Here is a 16,142-nt window from a genome sequence, read left to right on the forward strand (position 1 = left end):
ATCCCCGCTTCAGTCCATCCTGAATACGGCTGTCAGACTCATTCACCTTTCCAACCGCTCCGTTTCCACCACCCCCCTCTGCCAATCCCTCCACTGGCCTCCATTCAGTGTCCTCCACCCCCCTCTGCCAATCCCTCCACTGGCTTTCGATTGCACAACGGATCAAATTCAAAATCCTAACACTGACGTACAAAGCCGTCCACCATACTGCCCCGAACTACATCACTGACCTAATATCCAAGTACCGCCCATCACGCACACTCCGCTCCTCACAAGACCTCCTTCTCTCTAGTTCCCTGGTCTACTCCTCCCATGCCCGCCTCCAGGACTTCTCCAGGGTGTCACCCATCCTCTGGAACTCCTTGCCCCAACCCATCAGATTATCACCTACTCTCCTCTCCTTTAGGCGCACCCTGAAAACCCATCTCTTCAGGGAAGCCTACACCACCCCCTGCTAACTTGCCGACCTCCTCCACTCTTCCTACCACTCCATCCCCCACAGCTATCTCCTCCTGTGCCACCATCCCCTCCCTCCTAGATTGTAAGCTCCAAGGATCAGGGCCCTCAATCCCCTCATGTTTTGTATTGTATTGGTATTGTTCTGTCACATGTTCTGTCCCCCTTTGTAATGTACAGCGCTGAGCCAACTATCGGCGCTTTATAAATACTGTATAATAATAATAATAATAATGGGAGGACAGGGAGGACAGAGATGAGGACAGGGAGCAGAGAGGTGGACAATGGGGTGTACAGGGGGGCAGTGGGGGACAAATGGGTGCACAGGGGGATAGTGGGGGAACAGAGGGCAGAATGGGGTTACAAAGGGGTGGATGGGGCTGTGGGGGGACAGAGGGGAGGACAGGGGGAAGTGGGGGACAGAGGGGTTGATGGGAGGCAGTGGAGGGACAGGGGGGTTGATGGGAGGCAGTGGGGGGACAGAGGGGTGGATGGGGGTTAGTGGGGTGAATTGGGAAATTAATACCTGGCTGATGGTGTTCTGTTCTGGAGGTGGAAGTGGAGCTCCGCTGATAACTCTCCTCTGGTTGGGTTCCTCCTCTCTGGTTGGGTTCCTCTCTTCTGGTCGGGTTCCTCCTCTCTGGTCGGGTTCCTCTCCTCTGGTTGGGTTCCTCCTCTCTGGTTGGGTACCTCCTCTCTTCTGACTTCTGACTGTGGGTTAATCAGCCGAGTTTCCATCCGGAAATACAACACATGACATCACTTCCCAAGTTGGGTTCTGTCTTCTGGGAATTTCCATTGGCTGAGTGATCTCTTCATTTCCCATATGAGACCAGCATGCAGAAACCGAACGCTCATTCCTCCGATATTCTCATGGTGTGTACGGTGGGATCGGACTAGGAGAATGGGGTCTCGGTGATTTCTCAGGCTGGAATGAAGTGTGGTGTCAGGTGGGGGGTGGTAAATTCAGGAGGGGGGGTAGTAGCTGTCCATGGCAGAGAGGAGGACAGACAGAACAACAGCTGCACAACGTTCCCGGATCCAGAGCCGTGCAGAACATTCACCAGCTGATAGATACAACATTTCTTCAGTTTCTAAAATATGAGTGCAGAGCTAAAAAATGCACGTCATAAATGCCATAAACGCATGTGACTTAAACGCATATGTGAGTAAAGTGCTGAAAGTGCAATATTAATAGAACTAGTTCAAGATGACATAAAATGCAATAAAAGAAGTTCATCAGAGCATTTGTGAATGTAAAACGTCTCTTGTGCAAAGATATCAGCTGAAGAGATGCCTATGATTGGCCGTGACGTTATCCGGGAAGAGTAACGGTGTAAAAGCTTGTAAAAGGAAATCCCCCCCCGGGACGGACGTACACTCACCAGACCATCAATTATAATGTGCATTGATTAGAATACATGGCACATCTGGGGGTGCAGCGGTATGCTGACAGCTACGGGGTCATCCGTCCATCCGTCAGGGTGGGTGCCTGGTGGTCCTGGGGGGAATGAGCTCAGCCACAGGAGCCACAAAGGTGCTTATAGTGTAGTATTTTATGTAAGGTAATAATAGGAAGTAACATAAAAACGTATCCATGTGGAGTACTAAAATAAATACATAAATTAATAAAGTACCAAAATGGCCGCGGCTCATTAGCAGCGGCGGCTAGAGGTCAGCAATAGGGCTCCACCCAACGCGTTTCGTGTAATAACACCTCCTCAGGGGTGTACCCATTGATGAACGTATTTTATGGCATTTTATGTCATCTTGAACTAGTTCTATTAATATTGCACTTTCAGCACTTTACTCACACATGCGTTTATGGAATTTATGACATGCATTTTTTAGCGCTGCACTAATATTTTAGCAATTGTGATTCTGGGACTGTGACCTATACCCGAGTGCCGGCTGCTTTTCATTCATTTGAATATATATCATTGTAATTTCATATACTGCATTTAGCGCTCGCTCTATTATCTTTTCTACAAACATTTCCCCAGAATTGCGGCTCCTCCTTCGGTGTCACCAGTCGGGTTTTTGGGGTTTTCTTCATTGTTTTACAGCAGCAATAAAATAAATTCCCCATAATTGCTGTTCCCCCGAACAATAATAAAAGGGTTTATAGTGCACCAAGCGCAGGCGTATTGCACCCGAGCACCAAATTCCCATCCCACACTCTGAGATAAAAAGTCATAAAAATCCCCCAAAAAGTCGCCATCATGTCGGAAAGGAAAGGCGGGGTCTCCCAGGCAGCTCAGAGAGGGCGGGCAGCCTGTGTACCCACTGTGACAAGTGGTGGTGGTGGACATGGTGCAGGCAGGGCACGCCTGGCCTTTGTTTCCTCTGCTGGCCGTGTTATTGAGCCAGAACATGCAGAAGAGGTGGGGGAGGGGAGAAGTCAGCCATCCTCATCCACCTCCTCCTCTGTCACCCCGGATCATACTTCTCCTTCCACCGCAGCGGACAAAGCCCACGTCACCGCTAGCCACGCCTATTTCTTGACATCTGACCACCAAATGTCAGACCTGTTGTCGCATTGCAGCGAGTGCTGGGCGGGTCAGTGGGCGTCGTCTGACGATGGATTACAACGATGGAAACATTGTTTGTCTTTTTTATTACTAATAAAGGATTCGTCATAAACTGTTGTGATTTTTGTTCAATAAAGGAATTGTTCAAAGTCTGGCGTCTTTATTTTTCACCCCTTACTCATTCACAAGGGGGGGCAGCATCAGGGTGCCCCCTTATTTAAAGGGGTACCCTGATACTAATGAGCCCCCCCACAGCTTACCCCCACAACCACCAGGCCAGGGTGGTGGGGAAGAGGTCCTTGCCCTCATCGGTTTGGGGACACCATCTCAATACTGAGGGTACGTTGCCACAGGGAGGGTGTGTGCTCAGTCCTCCCCTCCCCCCTTTCCTGGTCTGTCAGGTCTGTGTTCAGATCAAGGGTCTGGTAAGAATTTGGGGGGACCCCTCGCTCCCCCCATTATTTAGGGGTGGGGTTCCCATTAAAAGTCCCACCAGGCCTAAAGGGTCCTGGCTTCTTAAAAAGTCTGCTATGGATTGGGAGGCCCTCCTAACCTTCCTACCACACCTAATGGGTCTGCTATGGATTGGGGGGCCCTCCTGACCTTCCTACCACACCTAATTGGTCTGCTATGGATTGGGGGGACCTCCTAACCTTCCTATCACACCTAATGGGTCTGCTATGGATTGGGGGGCCCTCCTAAACTTCCTACCACACCTAATGGGTCTGCTATGGATTGGGGGGTCCCTCAAAACCTTCCTACCACACCTAATGGATCTGCTATGGATTGGGGGGTCCCTCAAAACCTTCCTACCACACCTAATGGGTCTGCTATGTATTGGGGGGCCCTCCTAACCTTCCTACCACACCTAATCGGTCTGCTATGGATTGGGGGGCCCTCCTAACCTTTCTACCACAACTAATGGGTCTTCTATGGATTTGGGGGTCCCTCCTAACCTTCCTGCCACACCTAATGGGTCTGCTATGGATTGGGGGGGCTCTTAACCTTCCTACATCACCTAATGGGTCTGCTACGGATTGGGGGGTCCTTCTATCCTTCCTACCACACCTAATAGGTCTGTTCATGACTGGGGGGCCCTCCTAACCTTTCTACCACACCTAATGGGTCTGCCATTGATTGGGGGACCCTCCTAATCTTCCTACCACTCCTAATGGGTCTGCTATGTATTGGGGGGCCCTCCTAACCTTCCAACCACACCTAATGGGTCTGCTATGGATTGGGGGGCCCCCCTAACCTTCCTTCCTTACCTAATGGGTCTTCTATGGATTGGGGGGCCCTCCTAACCTTCCTACCACACCTAATCGGTCTGCTATGGATTGGGGGTCCCTTCTAACCTTCCTACCACACCTAATGGGTCTGCTATGGATTGGGGTCCCTCCTAACCTTCCTACCACATCTTATGGATCTGCTATGGATTGGGGGGGCCTCCTAACCTTCCTACCACACCTAATGGGTCTGCTATGGATTAGGGGTCCCTCCTAAGCTTTCTACCGCACCTAATGGGTCTGCTATGGATTGGGGGGGTCCTCCTCAACTTCGTTCCACACCTAATGGGTCTGCTACGGATTGGGGGCCCCCCCTAACCTTCCTACCACACTTAATTGGTCTGCTATGGATTGGGGGGTCCCTCCTAATCTTCCTGCCACACCTAATGGGTCTGCTATGGATTGGGGGGCCCTCCTAACCTTCCTACCACACCTAATGGGTCTGCTATGGATTGGGGGGCCCCCCTAACCTTCCTACCACACCTAATGGGTCTGCTATGGATTGGGGAGCACTCCCAGCCTTCCTACCACACCTAATGGGTCTGCTATGGATTGAGGGGTCCCTCCTAACCTTCCTACCACACCTAATGGGTCTGCTATGGATTCAGGGGCACTCCTAGACTTCCTACCACACATAATGGGTCTGCTATGGATTGGGGGGGTCTTCCTAACCTTTCTGCCACACCTAATGGGTCTGCTATGGATTGGGGGGGTCCCTCCTAACCTTCCTACCACACCTAATGGGTGTGCTATGGATTGGGGGGCCCTCCTAACCTTTTTTTTTTAAATAAAATCCATACATTGTACAGATGATACATAGTCACGGGTAATTTATCCCCTCCCCCCGGCATGATATTTAAAGGGATATCTCTTTTTTTTAATGTACTGCTCCTATCAAAATGTTACTTTTTGGAAGCCAATGTCCCTGATGTGGGGACCCCCGCACCCCTTTCATGGCCAATAACTGGCATATTCACCTTCACAATGGGCCCTTGTGAATGGACAAGTTGTGGTCCCATAGACTTGCATTGAGTTGGAGATTGGTGGTGGATCGTTCATTAGGGTGGAACGTTCCATGGAGAAGTGAACACGGGGGAGGTCAGCCCATCACTACGGGGGAGGTCAGCCCATCACTACGGGGGGAGGTCAGCCCATCACTACGGGGGAGGTCAGCCAATCACTACGGAGGAGACATTGCTGTCTACACACCCAGGTTTGGTGGGTCTACTATAGTGTCCGGCTGGATGTTCCTTGTGTTTGGAGAGGGCCAACCATGTCCCACAATGCACTGCGCCCTGACCCGATTGTGATTGGCCGAAGCATCGCACCTGACCTGTGCCCATGGTGAAGGCTTCTATGCCAGGTATTGGCCACAAAAGGGGTCTGGGGCTCCGGGGGGCCCTCGGGGACAGGGATCAAGGAAATGTAGTCACAAAGTACCGTTCTTAAAGGGGCAATCAGTCTTCATCGCTAAAAGGAAAAAAATGAAATATTCCTTTAAACCTCATTCCTGGGGGGGAGGGGAGGGGGTCCCCTAAACTTCCTGCAAAGTCCCCCATCTGTACAATGTATGGAACTGACTGCAGCAGGACCCCTCCCCCCCAATCCATACCCCCCTCCCCCCCAAATCCATACCGTACCCATAGATCTGATAGGAAGGTTAGGAGGGGCCCCACAATGGCTTACCAGACCAAGTGACCTTGACATTAGGATGGTGTCACCAAACCAATGGAGACAATGGCCTCTTCCATACAACCCTGGCCCGGTGGTTGTCAAGGACATACTACTCCACTGACACCAATGTATGGGACATACTACTCCACTGACACCAATGTATGGGGCATACTACTCCACTGAAACCAATGTAAGAGATATACTACTTCACTGACACCAATGTATGGGACATACTACTCCACTGACACCAATGTATGGGACATACTACTCCACTGAAACCAATGTAAGGACATACTACTCCACTGAAACCAATGTAAGAGATATACTACTCCACTGACACCAATGTAAGGACATACTACTCCACTGACACCAATGTTGTAAGGACATACTACTTCACTGACACCAATGTAAGAGAGATACTACTCCACTGACACCAATGTAAGATAGATACTATTCCACTGACACCAATGTAAGGACATACTACTCCACTGACACCAATGTAAGTGAGGTACTACTCCACTGACACCAATGTAAGGGACATACTACTCCATTGACACCAATGTAAGTGAGGGTACTACTCCACTGACACCAATGTAAGAGACATACTACTCCATTGACACCAATGTAAGTGAGGTACTACTCCACTGACACCAATGTAAGGACATACTACTCCAATGACACCAATGTAAGGGCATAGTACTCCACTGACACCAACGTAATCTATCGGCCTCCTGGACCCGTGTCCTTCTTCCTGGATGACTTTTCCACCTGGCTACCCTTCTTCTTCTCCTCTGAGCTACCCACCATCATCCTTGGGGATTTCAACATCCCTGTCAACCTCGACAACCCGGCCACATCCCATCTCCTCCACTTAACCTCCTATTTTGCACTTGCACAGTGCATACAATCCACCACCCACTCCAATGGGAACATCCTGGACCTTGTCTTCTCCAACCGCTGCGCTCCCCACAACCTCACTAACACCCCCTTCCCTCTCTCTGACCACAACCTGATCACCTTCTCTATCTCCTCGTCCTCCAACGCCTACCCCTCCAAATGTCACACTACTACCAGCCGTAACCTCCGCAACCTTAACCCTGCCCCCCTCCACTCTGCAGCTGATCAACTCCATGACAGCATCCTCCTCTCTGTCCTGCCCCGACTTGGCTATGACTGCCTACAACAACGCGCTCTCAACAGCCCTTGACTCACTAGCGCCTTTAACCACACGCAACATCAAACCCCGACCGCTCCAGCCCTGGCACACTGATCACACCAAAACCCTCAAACGACACAGTCGTGCCCTGGAGCAACTATGGTGCAAAACCAAATCCCAACAAGCCTTCACCCGCTACAAATCTGCCTTCCACACCTACACCTCCTCCCTCCACGCAGCCAAACAAGCCTACTTCCTGACCCTCATCAAGGCCCTCTCCTCCAATCCTTGCCGACTCTTCTCCACCTTCAACTCTCTACTCTCGCCACCCCCACCTCCACCCAGCACCTCACTCACTGCCCTTGAGATTGCCAATCACTTCAAAAATAAGATTGACGCAATTTGTAGGGACATCGCCACTGCCCAGACCTCCTCCCCACCCATCCCCTCTCACACAGCAACCCCCCCATCACCGCTCTCCCTCAGCCTCACCACTGTTCAGATCTCCACCCCACCCAACATCCCTCACACTGAAGCCCCCTCAACACTCCACTCCTTTGAGCTTACTACCATCAAGGAGGTCACCAAGGTATTCTCTAATGCCCGCCTCACCACCTGCCACCTCGACTCCTTGTCCCCTCACAACTCCTACAACCTTCCTCCCCCTCCATCCTATGCTCCCTCACCCACATCTTTAATCTCTCCCTCCCTTCGGGCGCATTCCCCTCCCCTCTGAAGCATGCGCACATCACTCCCATACTTAAAAAGCCCTCCCTGGACCCCAATGACCTGAACAACCTCAGACCCATCTCCCTGCTCCCATTTACATCTAAACTCCTCGAGCGCCTCGTCTACACCCGCCTATGCTCTCACCTCAACGACAACAACCTCCTCGATGCCCTACAGTCCGGCTTCCATCCCCTACACTCCACCGAAACTGCCTTACTCAAACTCTCCAACGACCTGCTAACCACCAAAGCTAATGGCCACCATTCAGTGCTCCTAATCCTTGACCTCTCTGCGGCCTTCGACACAGTCCACCACCCCCTCCTCCTCAAAATACTACACTCCCTCAGCCTCAGAGATTCTGCTCTCTCCTGGCTCTCATCCTACCTGTCACAACGCTCGTTCAGCGTTACCTATAATGCTACCACCTCCCCCTCACTCCTCCTCTCTGTTGGGGTCCCTCAAGGCTCCATCCTCAGGCCCCTTCTCTTCTCAATCTACACCTCCTCTCTTGGCCAACTCATACACTCTCACGGCTCCAACTACCACCTCTATGCCGACAACACACAAATCTATCTCTCGACCGCTTGCCTTACCCCCTCAGTCTCTGCCCGAATCACACACCTACTGAGCGACATATCAGACTGGAAGTCGCTCCACTTCCTTAAACTGAACCTCTCCAAAACCGAGCTCCTAGTCTTCCCCCCAGCCTGCGCCCCCCCCCCCCCCATCCTCTCCAGCACGTCCAACAATGCCACTATCAGGCCCGCCCCGCAGGCCAGAGTACTTGGTGTCATTCTGGACTCCAACCTATCCTTCCAGCCCCAAGTCCAATCTTTAACAAACTCGTGCAGACTCCACCTCCACAACACGCAGACTCCACCTCCGCAACATGCAGACTCCACCTCTGCAACATCGCCAAAATCTGCACGTTCCTAACCCCAGAAACCACTAAACAGCTCATCCACTCCCTCATCATATCACGACTCGACTACTGCAACTCCCTCCTCACTGGCCTGCCTCACCGCTGGTTATCCCGCTTCAGTCCATCCTGAATACGGCTGCCAGACTCATTCACCTTTCCAACCGCTCCATCTCCGCCACCCCCCTCTGCCAATCCCTCCACTGACCTCCACTCAGTGTCCTCCACTCCTCTCTGCCAATCCCTCCACTGGCCTCCACTCAGTGTCCTCCACCCCTCTCTGCCAATCCCTCCACTGGCCTCCACTCAGTGTCCTCCACCGCTCTCTGCCAATCCCTCCACTGGCCTCCACTCAGTGTCCGCCACCCCCTCTGCCAATCCCTCCACTGGCCTCCACTCAGTGTCCTCCACCGCTCTCTGCCAATCCCTCCACTGGCCTCCACTCAGTGTCCGCCACCCCCCTCTGCCAATCCCTTCACTGGCCTCCACTCAGTGTCCTCCACCCCTCTCTGCCAATCCCTCCACTGGCCTCCATTCAGTGTCCTCCTACCCTGTAACGGAACCGGTACCCGACCGCACTTGGGTATATTCCGTTATCCTGCAACTTCCCCTGTCCGAACACCATCCACGGACCACACCCTTGAATCCCTCAGGAAAATAGACACAACACCCCAGCTCCTACTAAAACAGGAAGCCAACTCCTCTTTATTTTACACAAAACATGTTTTATACAGAGGGCGGGGAAACACATCCAGGAACAGGACATACATCATCAGCCCACCCTCTCAGTGGGAAGGGCTACAGTATAGGCAGGAAACACCTCATCACCCCTCCCCATCCAACTAGACACAGAACAATGGGATGCAACCATGTGGCAAAGGACACTGACCAACCCCCACACCAATACACAAACAGTACATCCCATAATAGTTCACTAGACAGAGAGACACAGCACAATGGGGGGTAGCACATGGTAAACAGACAATGGACAGCCATGTGCCCTAGACAAAGGACAACACACAGGACTCAGACATTCACATACACACCCTGTAACCCTTAACAGGCACAGGGTGGGTTAAACATAATGATTTGGGGAGATGATACAGAGGTCCCCCCACCCCCAAAAGTCACTCCCGTCACATACCCCCTCTGCCAATCCCTCCACTGGCCTCCACTCAGTGTTCTCCACCCCCTCTACCAATCCCTCCACTGACCTCCACTCAGTGTCCTCCACCCCCCTCTACCAATCCCTCCACTGGCCTCCACTCAGTGTCCTCCACCCTCCTCTGCCAATCCCTCCACTGGCCTCCACTCAGTGTCCTCCACCCCTCTCTGCCAATCCCTCCACTGGCCTCCACTCAGTGTCCGCCACCCCCCTCTGCCAATCCCTCCACTGGCCTCCACTCAGTGTCCTCCACCCCCCTCTGCCAATCCCTCCACTGGCCTCCACCCCCCTCTGCCAATCCCTCCACTGGCTTCCGATTGCACAACGGATCAGATACAAAATCCTAACACTGACGTACAAAGCCGTCCACCATACTGCCCCGAACTACATCACTGACCTAATATCCAAGTACCACCCAACACGCACACTCCGCTCCTCACAAGACCTCCTTCTCTCTAGTTCTCTGGTCTCCTCCTCCCCTCTAGTTACCTGGTCTCCTCCTTGTCTCTAGTTCCCTGGTCTCCTCCTTCTCTCTAGTTCTCTGGTCTCCTCCTCCACTCTAGTTCCCTGGTCTCCTCCTTCTCTCTAGTTCCCTGGTCTCCTCCTCCCCTCTAGTTCCCTGGTCTCCTCCTCCCCTCTAGTTCCCTGGTTTCCTCCTCCTTCTCTCTAGTTCCCTGGTCTCCTCCTCCCCTCTAGTTCCCTGGTCTCCTCCTCCTTCTCTCTATTTCCCTGGTCTCCTCCTTCTCTCTAGTTCCCTGGTCTCCTCCTCCTTCTCTCTAGTTCCCTGGTCTCCTCCTCCCCTCTAGTTCCCTGGTCTCCTCCTTCTCTCTAGTTCCCTGGTCTCCTCCTTCTCTCTAGTTCCCTGGTCTCCTCCTCCCCTCTAGTTCCCTGGTCTCCTCCTCCCCTCTAGTTCCCTGGTCACCTCCTTCTCTCTAGTTCCCTGGTCTCCTCCTTCTCTCTAGTTCCCTGGTCTCCTCCTCCCCTCTAGTTCCCTGGTCTCCTCCTCCCCTCTAGTTCCCTGGTCACCTCCTTCTCTCTAGTTCCCTGGTCTCCTCCTTCTCCCTAGTTCCCTGGTCTCCTCATTCTCTCTAGTTCCCTGGTCTCCTCCTTCTTTCTAGTTCCCTGGTCTCCTCCTTCTCTCTAGTTCTCTGGTCTCCTCCTTCTCTCTAGTTCCCTGGTCTCCTCCTTCTCTCTAGTTCCCTGGTCTCCTCCTCCTTCTCTCTAGTTCCCTGGTCTCCTCCTCCCCTCTAGTTCCCTGGTCTCCTCCTTCTCTCTAGTTCCCTGGTCTCCTCCTCCCCTCTAGTTCCCTGGTCTCCTCCTCCCACGCCCTCCTCCAGGACTTCCCCAGGGTGTCTCCCATCCTCGGGATATAGAAATCTAGGGCGTGGCTGTATTTCGATGGCAGTAAGTGCTGTGACCATGTACACCTTTCACGCTGTCTGTGTTGGACACCATTTCCACGTAAAGCTGGCATTGTTCTACCCCAAAGCTGCGCTGTGTTGGAACACAAATATTGCTGCTGTGAAGTGAAGGAGCAGAAAGATCTGTGAAAGCCGACATTTAAAGGGGACTATGGAGATGGGACCTCTGCATGTTCCTGCAAGGAAAGAGTCCGTCACATTGGTGACCATTGTCCTTCACACACACCTTGGCTGATCACCGCTGATAGGAGCCCCACAAGGAGATCTACTGAAGGAAGCGGCCCATAAGAGGTAAGGATCCAGGGTGTTGGCCCCTAGGGGTCACTGGGGGGAGGGGGCAATCTAGCCCCAATAGGAGAAGATTTTGGCCCAATCATTGTTGCACAGAGTGGACAGTTGTTTGCACTGTTTTGGCTCTATAGCACTTTATGTATAGAAAGGTTTATAAATACCTCGTTATTATGTATACAGTAGTGTGTGAGCACGGGAGTTCATGTTTACACACGTGTTCTATGTATTTACAGTGTGAACACGCGTGTCCATTATTTATACAGTAGGTGTGTGAGCACGGGAGTTCATGTTTACACACGTGTTCTATGTATTTACAGTGTGAACACGCGTGTCCATTATTTATACAGTAGGTGTGTGAGCACGGGAGTTCATGTTTACACACGTGTTCTATGTATTTACAGCGTGAACACGCGTGTCCATTATTTATACAGTGGGGGTGTGAGCACGGGAGTTCATGTTTACACACGTGTTCTATGTATTTACAGCGTGAACACGCATGTCCATTATTTATACAGTAGGTGTGTGAGCACGGGAGTTCATGTTTACACACGTGTTCTATGTATTTGCAGTGTGAACACGCGTGTCCATCATGGAACACGGATATTTAGTAGCAGTATGACACGACTTATATATTGTTACACTGTTGCTATGAAGACGTTTATTGTATGAATTGTGATTGGTTCAGGTTGTATTCTATGAATTGTCACATATTTGTATTTAGTATTTATTATGAGTTACACTATTTATTGGTGTCATTTACACTGTTTTAGGTGTCAGTTGGTGAGTGTCGGCAGCTTAAGGAGAGGTTCTACTTCCATTTATAGCGCAGGACGACCTTTGATTATTTGTTAACCCATCCTCTGGAACTCCCTACCCCAACCCATCAGATTATCACCTACTCTCCTCTCCTTTAGGCGCCCCCTGAAAACCCATCTCTTCAGGGAAGCCAACCCCACCCCCTGCTAACTGCCGACCTCCTCCACTCTTCCTACCACCCCATCCCCCACAGCTATCTCCTCCTGTACCACCATCCTCCCCTCCTAGATTGTAAGCTCCCAGGATCAGGGCCCTCGATCCCCTCATGTATCACATTGTATTGGTATTGTTCTGTCACATGTTCTGTCCCCTCTGTAATGTACAGCGCTGAGCCAACTATCGGGGCTTTATAAATCCTGTATAATAATAATAATAATGGATGTAAAAGGCAATGTGTTTGCTGTGCTCCTCGGTGTCAGTGATCTCCCCTCCTATCAGCTGGTGAATGTTCTGCACGGCTCTGGATCCGGGAACTTTGTGCAGCTGTTGTTCTGTCTGTCCTCCTCTCTGCCATGGACAGCTGCTACCCCCCTCCTACATTTACCACCCCCTCCCCCTCCACCTGACACCACATTTCATCCCAGTCCAAGAAAACACAGAGACCCCGTTCTCCAGGCTGGGACTGGGAGAGATCAGATTCCGGGACTGGCAGAGGGAAGTCATATAATCACAGCTCTGATTACTGACACCACGCATGTCATGTAAGTGGCATTCTACTCCACTGACACCAATGTAAGGACATACTAATCCACTGACACCAATGTAAGGGACATACTACTCCACTGACACCAATGTAAGGGACATACCACTCCACTGACACCAATGTAATGGCATTCTACTCCACTGACACCAATGTAAGGGACATACTACTCCACTGACACCAATGTAAGGACATACCACTCCACTGACACCAATGTAAGGGACATACTACTCCACTGACACCAATGTAAGGGACATACTACTCCACTGACACCAATGTAAGGACATACTACTCCACTGACACCAATGTAAGAGACATACTACTCCACTGACACCAATGTAAGGGACATACTACTCCACTGACACCAATGTATGTAAAAAGGCAATGTGTTTGCTGTGCTCCTCGGTGTCAGTGATCTCCCCTCCTATCAGCTGGTGAATGTTCTGCACGGCTCTGGATCCGGGAACTTTGTGCAGCTGTTGTTCTGTCTGTCCTCCTCTCTGCCATGGACAGCTGCTACCCCCCTCCTACATTTACCACCCCCTCCCCCTCCACCTGACACCACATTTCAACCCAGCCCGAGAAAACACAGAGACCCCGTTCTCCAGGCTGGGACTGGGAGAGATCAGATTCCGGGACTGGGGGGGGGGGGAGTCATATAATCACAGCACTGATTACTGACACCACTCATGTCATGTAATGGCATTCTACTCCACTGACACCAATGTAAGGGACATACTACTCCACTGACACCAATGTAAGGGACATACTACTCAACTGACACCAATGTAAGGGACATACTACTCCACTGACACCAATGTAAGGGACATACTACTCCACTGACTCCAATGTAAGGAAATACTACTCCACTGACACCAATGTAAGGGACATACTACTCAACTGACACCAATGTAAGGGACATACTACTCCACTGACACCAATGTAAGGGACATACTACTCCACTGACACCAATGTAAGGGACATACTACTCCACTGACACCAATGTAAGGGACATACTACTCCACTGACACCAATGTAAGGGACATACTACTCTACTGACACCAATGTAAGGACATACTACTCCACTGACACCAATGTAATGGACATACTACTCCACTGATACCGATGTAAGAGACATATTACTCCACTGACACCAATGTGAGGGACATACTACCCCACTGACTCCAATGTAAGGGACATACTACTCAACTGACACCAATGTAAGGACATACTACTCCACTGACACCAATGTAAGAGAGATATACTACTCCACTGACACCAATGTAAGGACATACTACTCCACTGAAACCAATGTAAGGACATACTACTCCACTGACACCAATGTAAGAGACATACTACTCCACTGACACCAATGTAAGGACATACTACTCCACTGACACCAATGTAAGGGACATACTACTCCACTGACACCAATGTAAGGGACATACCACTCCACTGACACCAATGTAAGGGACATACCACTCCATTGACACCAATGTAAGAGACATACTACTCCACTGACACCAATGTATGTAAAAAGGCAATGTGTTTGCTGTGCTCCTCGGTGTCAGTGATCTCCCCTCCTATCAGCTGGTGAATGTTCTGCACGGCTCTGGATCCGGGAACTTTGTGCAGCTGTTGTTCTGTCTGTCCTCCTCACTGCCATGGACAGCTGCTACCCCCCTCCTACATTTACCACCCCCTCCCCCTCCACCTGACACCACATTTCATCCCAGTCCAAGAAAACACAGAGACCCCGTTCTCCAGGCTGGGACTGGGAGAGATCAGATTCCGGGACTGGCAGAGGGAAGTCATATAATCACAGCTCTGATTACTGACACCACGCATGTCATGTAAGTGGCATTCTACTCCACTGACACCAATGTAAGGACATACTAATCCACTGACACCAATGTAAGGGACATACCACTCCACTGACACCAATGTAAGGGACATACTACTCCACTGACACCAATGTAAGGGACATACTACTCCACTGACACCAATGTAAGGGACATACCACTCCACTGACACCAATGTAATGGCATTCTACTCCACTGACACCAATGTAAGGGACATACTACTCCACTGACACCAATGTAAGGACATACCACTCCACTGACACCAATGTAAGGGACATACTACTCCACTGACACCAATGTAAGGGACATACTACTCCACTGACACCAATGTAAGGACATGCTACTCCACTGACACCAATGTAAGAGACATACTACTCCACTGACAACAATGTAAGGGACATACTACTCCACTGACACCAATGTAAGGGACATACTACTCCACTGACACCAATGTATGTAAAAAGGCAATGTATTTGCTGTGCTCCTCGGTGTCAGTGAACTCCCCTCCTATCAGCTGGTGAATGTTCTGCACGGCTCTGGATCCGGGAACTTTGTGCAGCTGTTGTTCTGTCTGTCCTCCTCTCTGCCATGGACAGCTGCTACCCCCCTCCTACATTTACCACCCCCTCCCCCTCCACCTGACACCACATTTCAACCCAGCCCGAGAAAACACAGAGACCCCGTTCTCCAGGCTGGGACTGGGAGAGATCAGATTCCGGGACTGGGGGGGGGAGTCATATAATCACAGCACTGATTACTGACACCACTCATGTCATGTAATGGCATTCTACTCCACTGACACCAATGTAAGGGACATACCACTCCACTGACTCCAATGTAAGGAAATACTACTCCACTGACACCAATGTAAGGGACATACTACTCAACTGACACCAATGTAAGGGACATACTACTCCACTGACACCAATGTAAGGGACATACTACTCTACTGACACCAATGTAAGGACATACTACTCCACTGACACCAATGTAATGGACATACTACTCCACTGATACCGATGTAAGAGACATATTACTCCACTGACACCAATGTGAGGGACATACTACCCCACTGACTCCAATGTAAGGGACATACTACTCAACTGACACCAATGTAAGGACATACTACTCCACTG

The 16,142-nt window shown here is 50.9% G+C and overlaps 1 protein-coding gene across 2 annotated transcripts in view; it reads right to left on the reverse strand.

Moving 5' to 3' along the window:
- LOC149449063 (uncharacterized) overlaps nucleotides 1-16,142 on the reverse strand; it is a 128,750-nt gene that overhangs the window by 26,538 nt on the left and 86,070 nt on the right. The window contains exon 1 of one of the 2 annotated variants that reach the window (XM_089693860.1): nucleotides 983-1,374. The exons of the other annotated variant lie outside the window; for it this stretch is intronic. The gene's annotated coding sequence lies outside the window, so the exon portion shown is untranslated. Of the gene's footprint in view, nucleotides 1-982; nucleotides 1,375-16,142 lie in introns of those variants that run through there. 2 annotated transcript variants of the gene reach the window in all.

This window comes from Staurois parvus, unplaced genomic scaffold (assembly GCF_062004578.1).
Source record: "Staurois parvus isolate SC_StPar_1 unplaced genomic scaffold, SC_StPar_1.0 ptg000638l, whole genome shotgun sequence".
In the NCBI taxonomy this organism is placed as follows: domain Eukaryota; kingdom Metazoa; phylum Chordata; class Amphibia; order Anura; family Ranidae; genus Staurois; species Staurois parvus.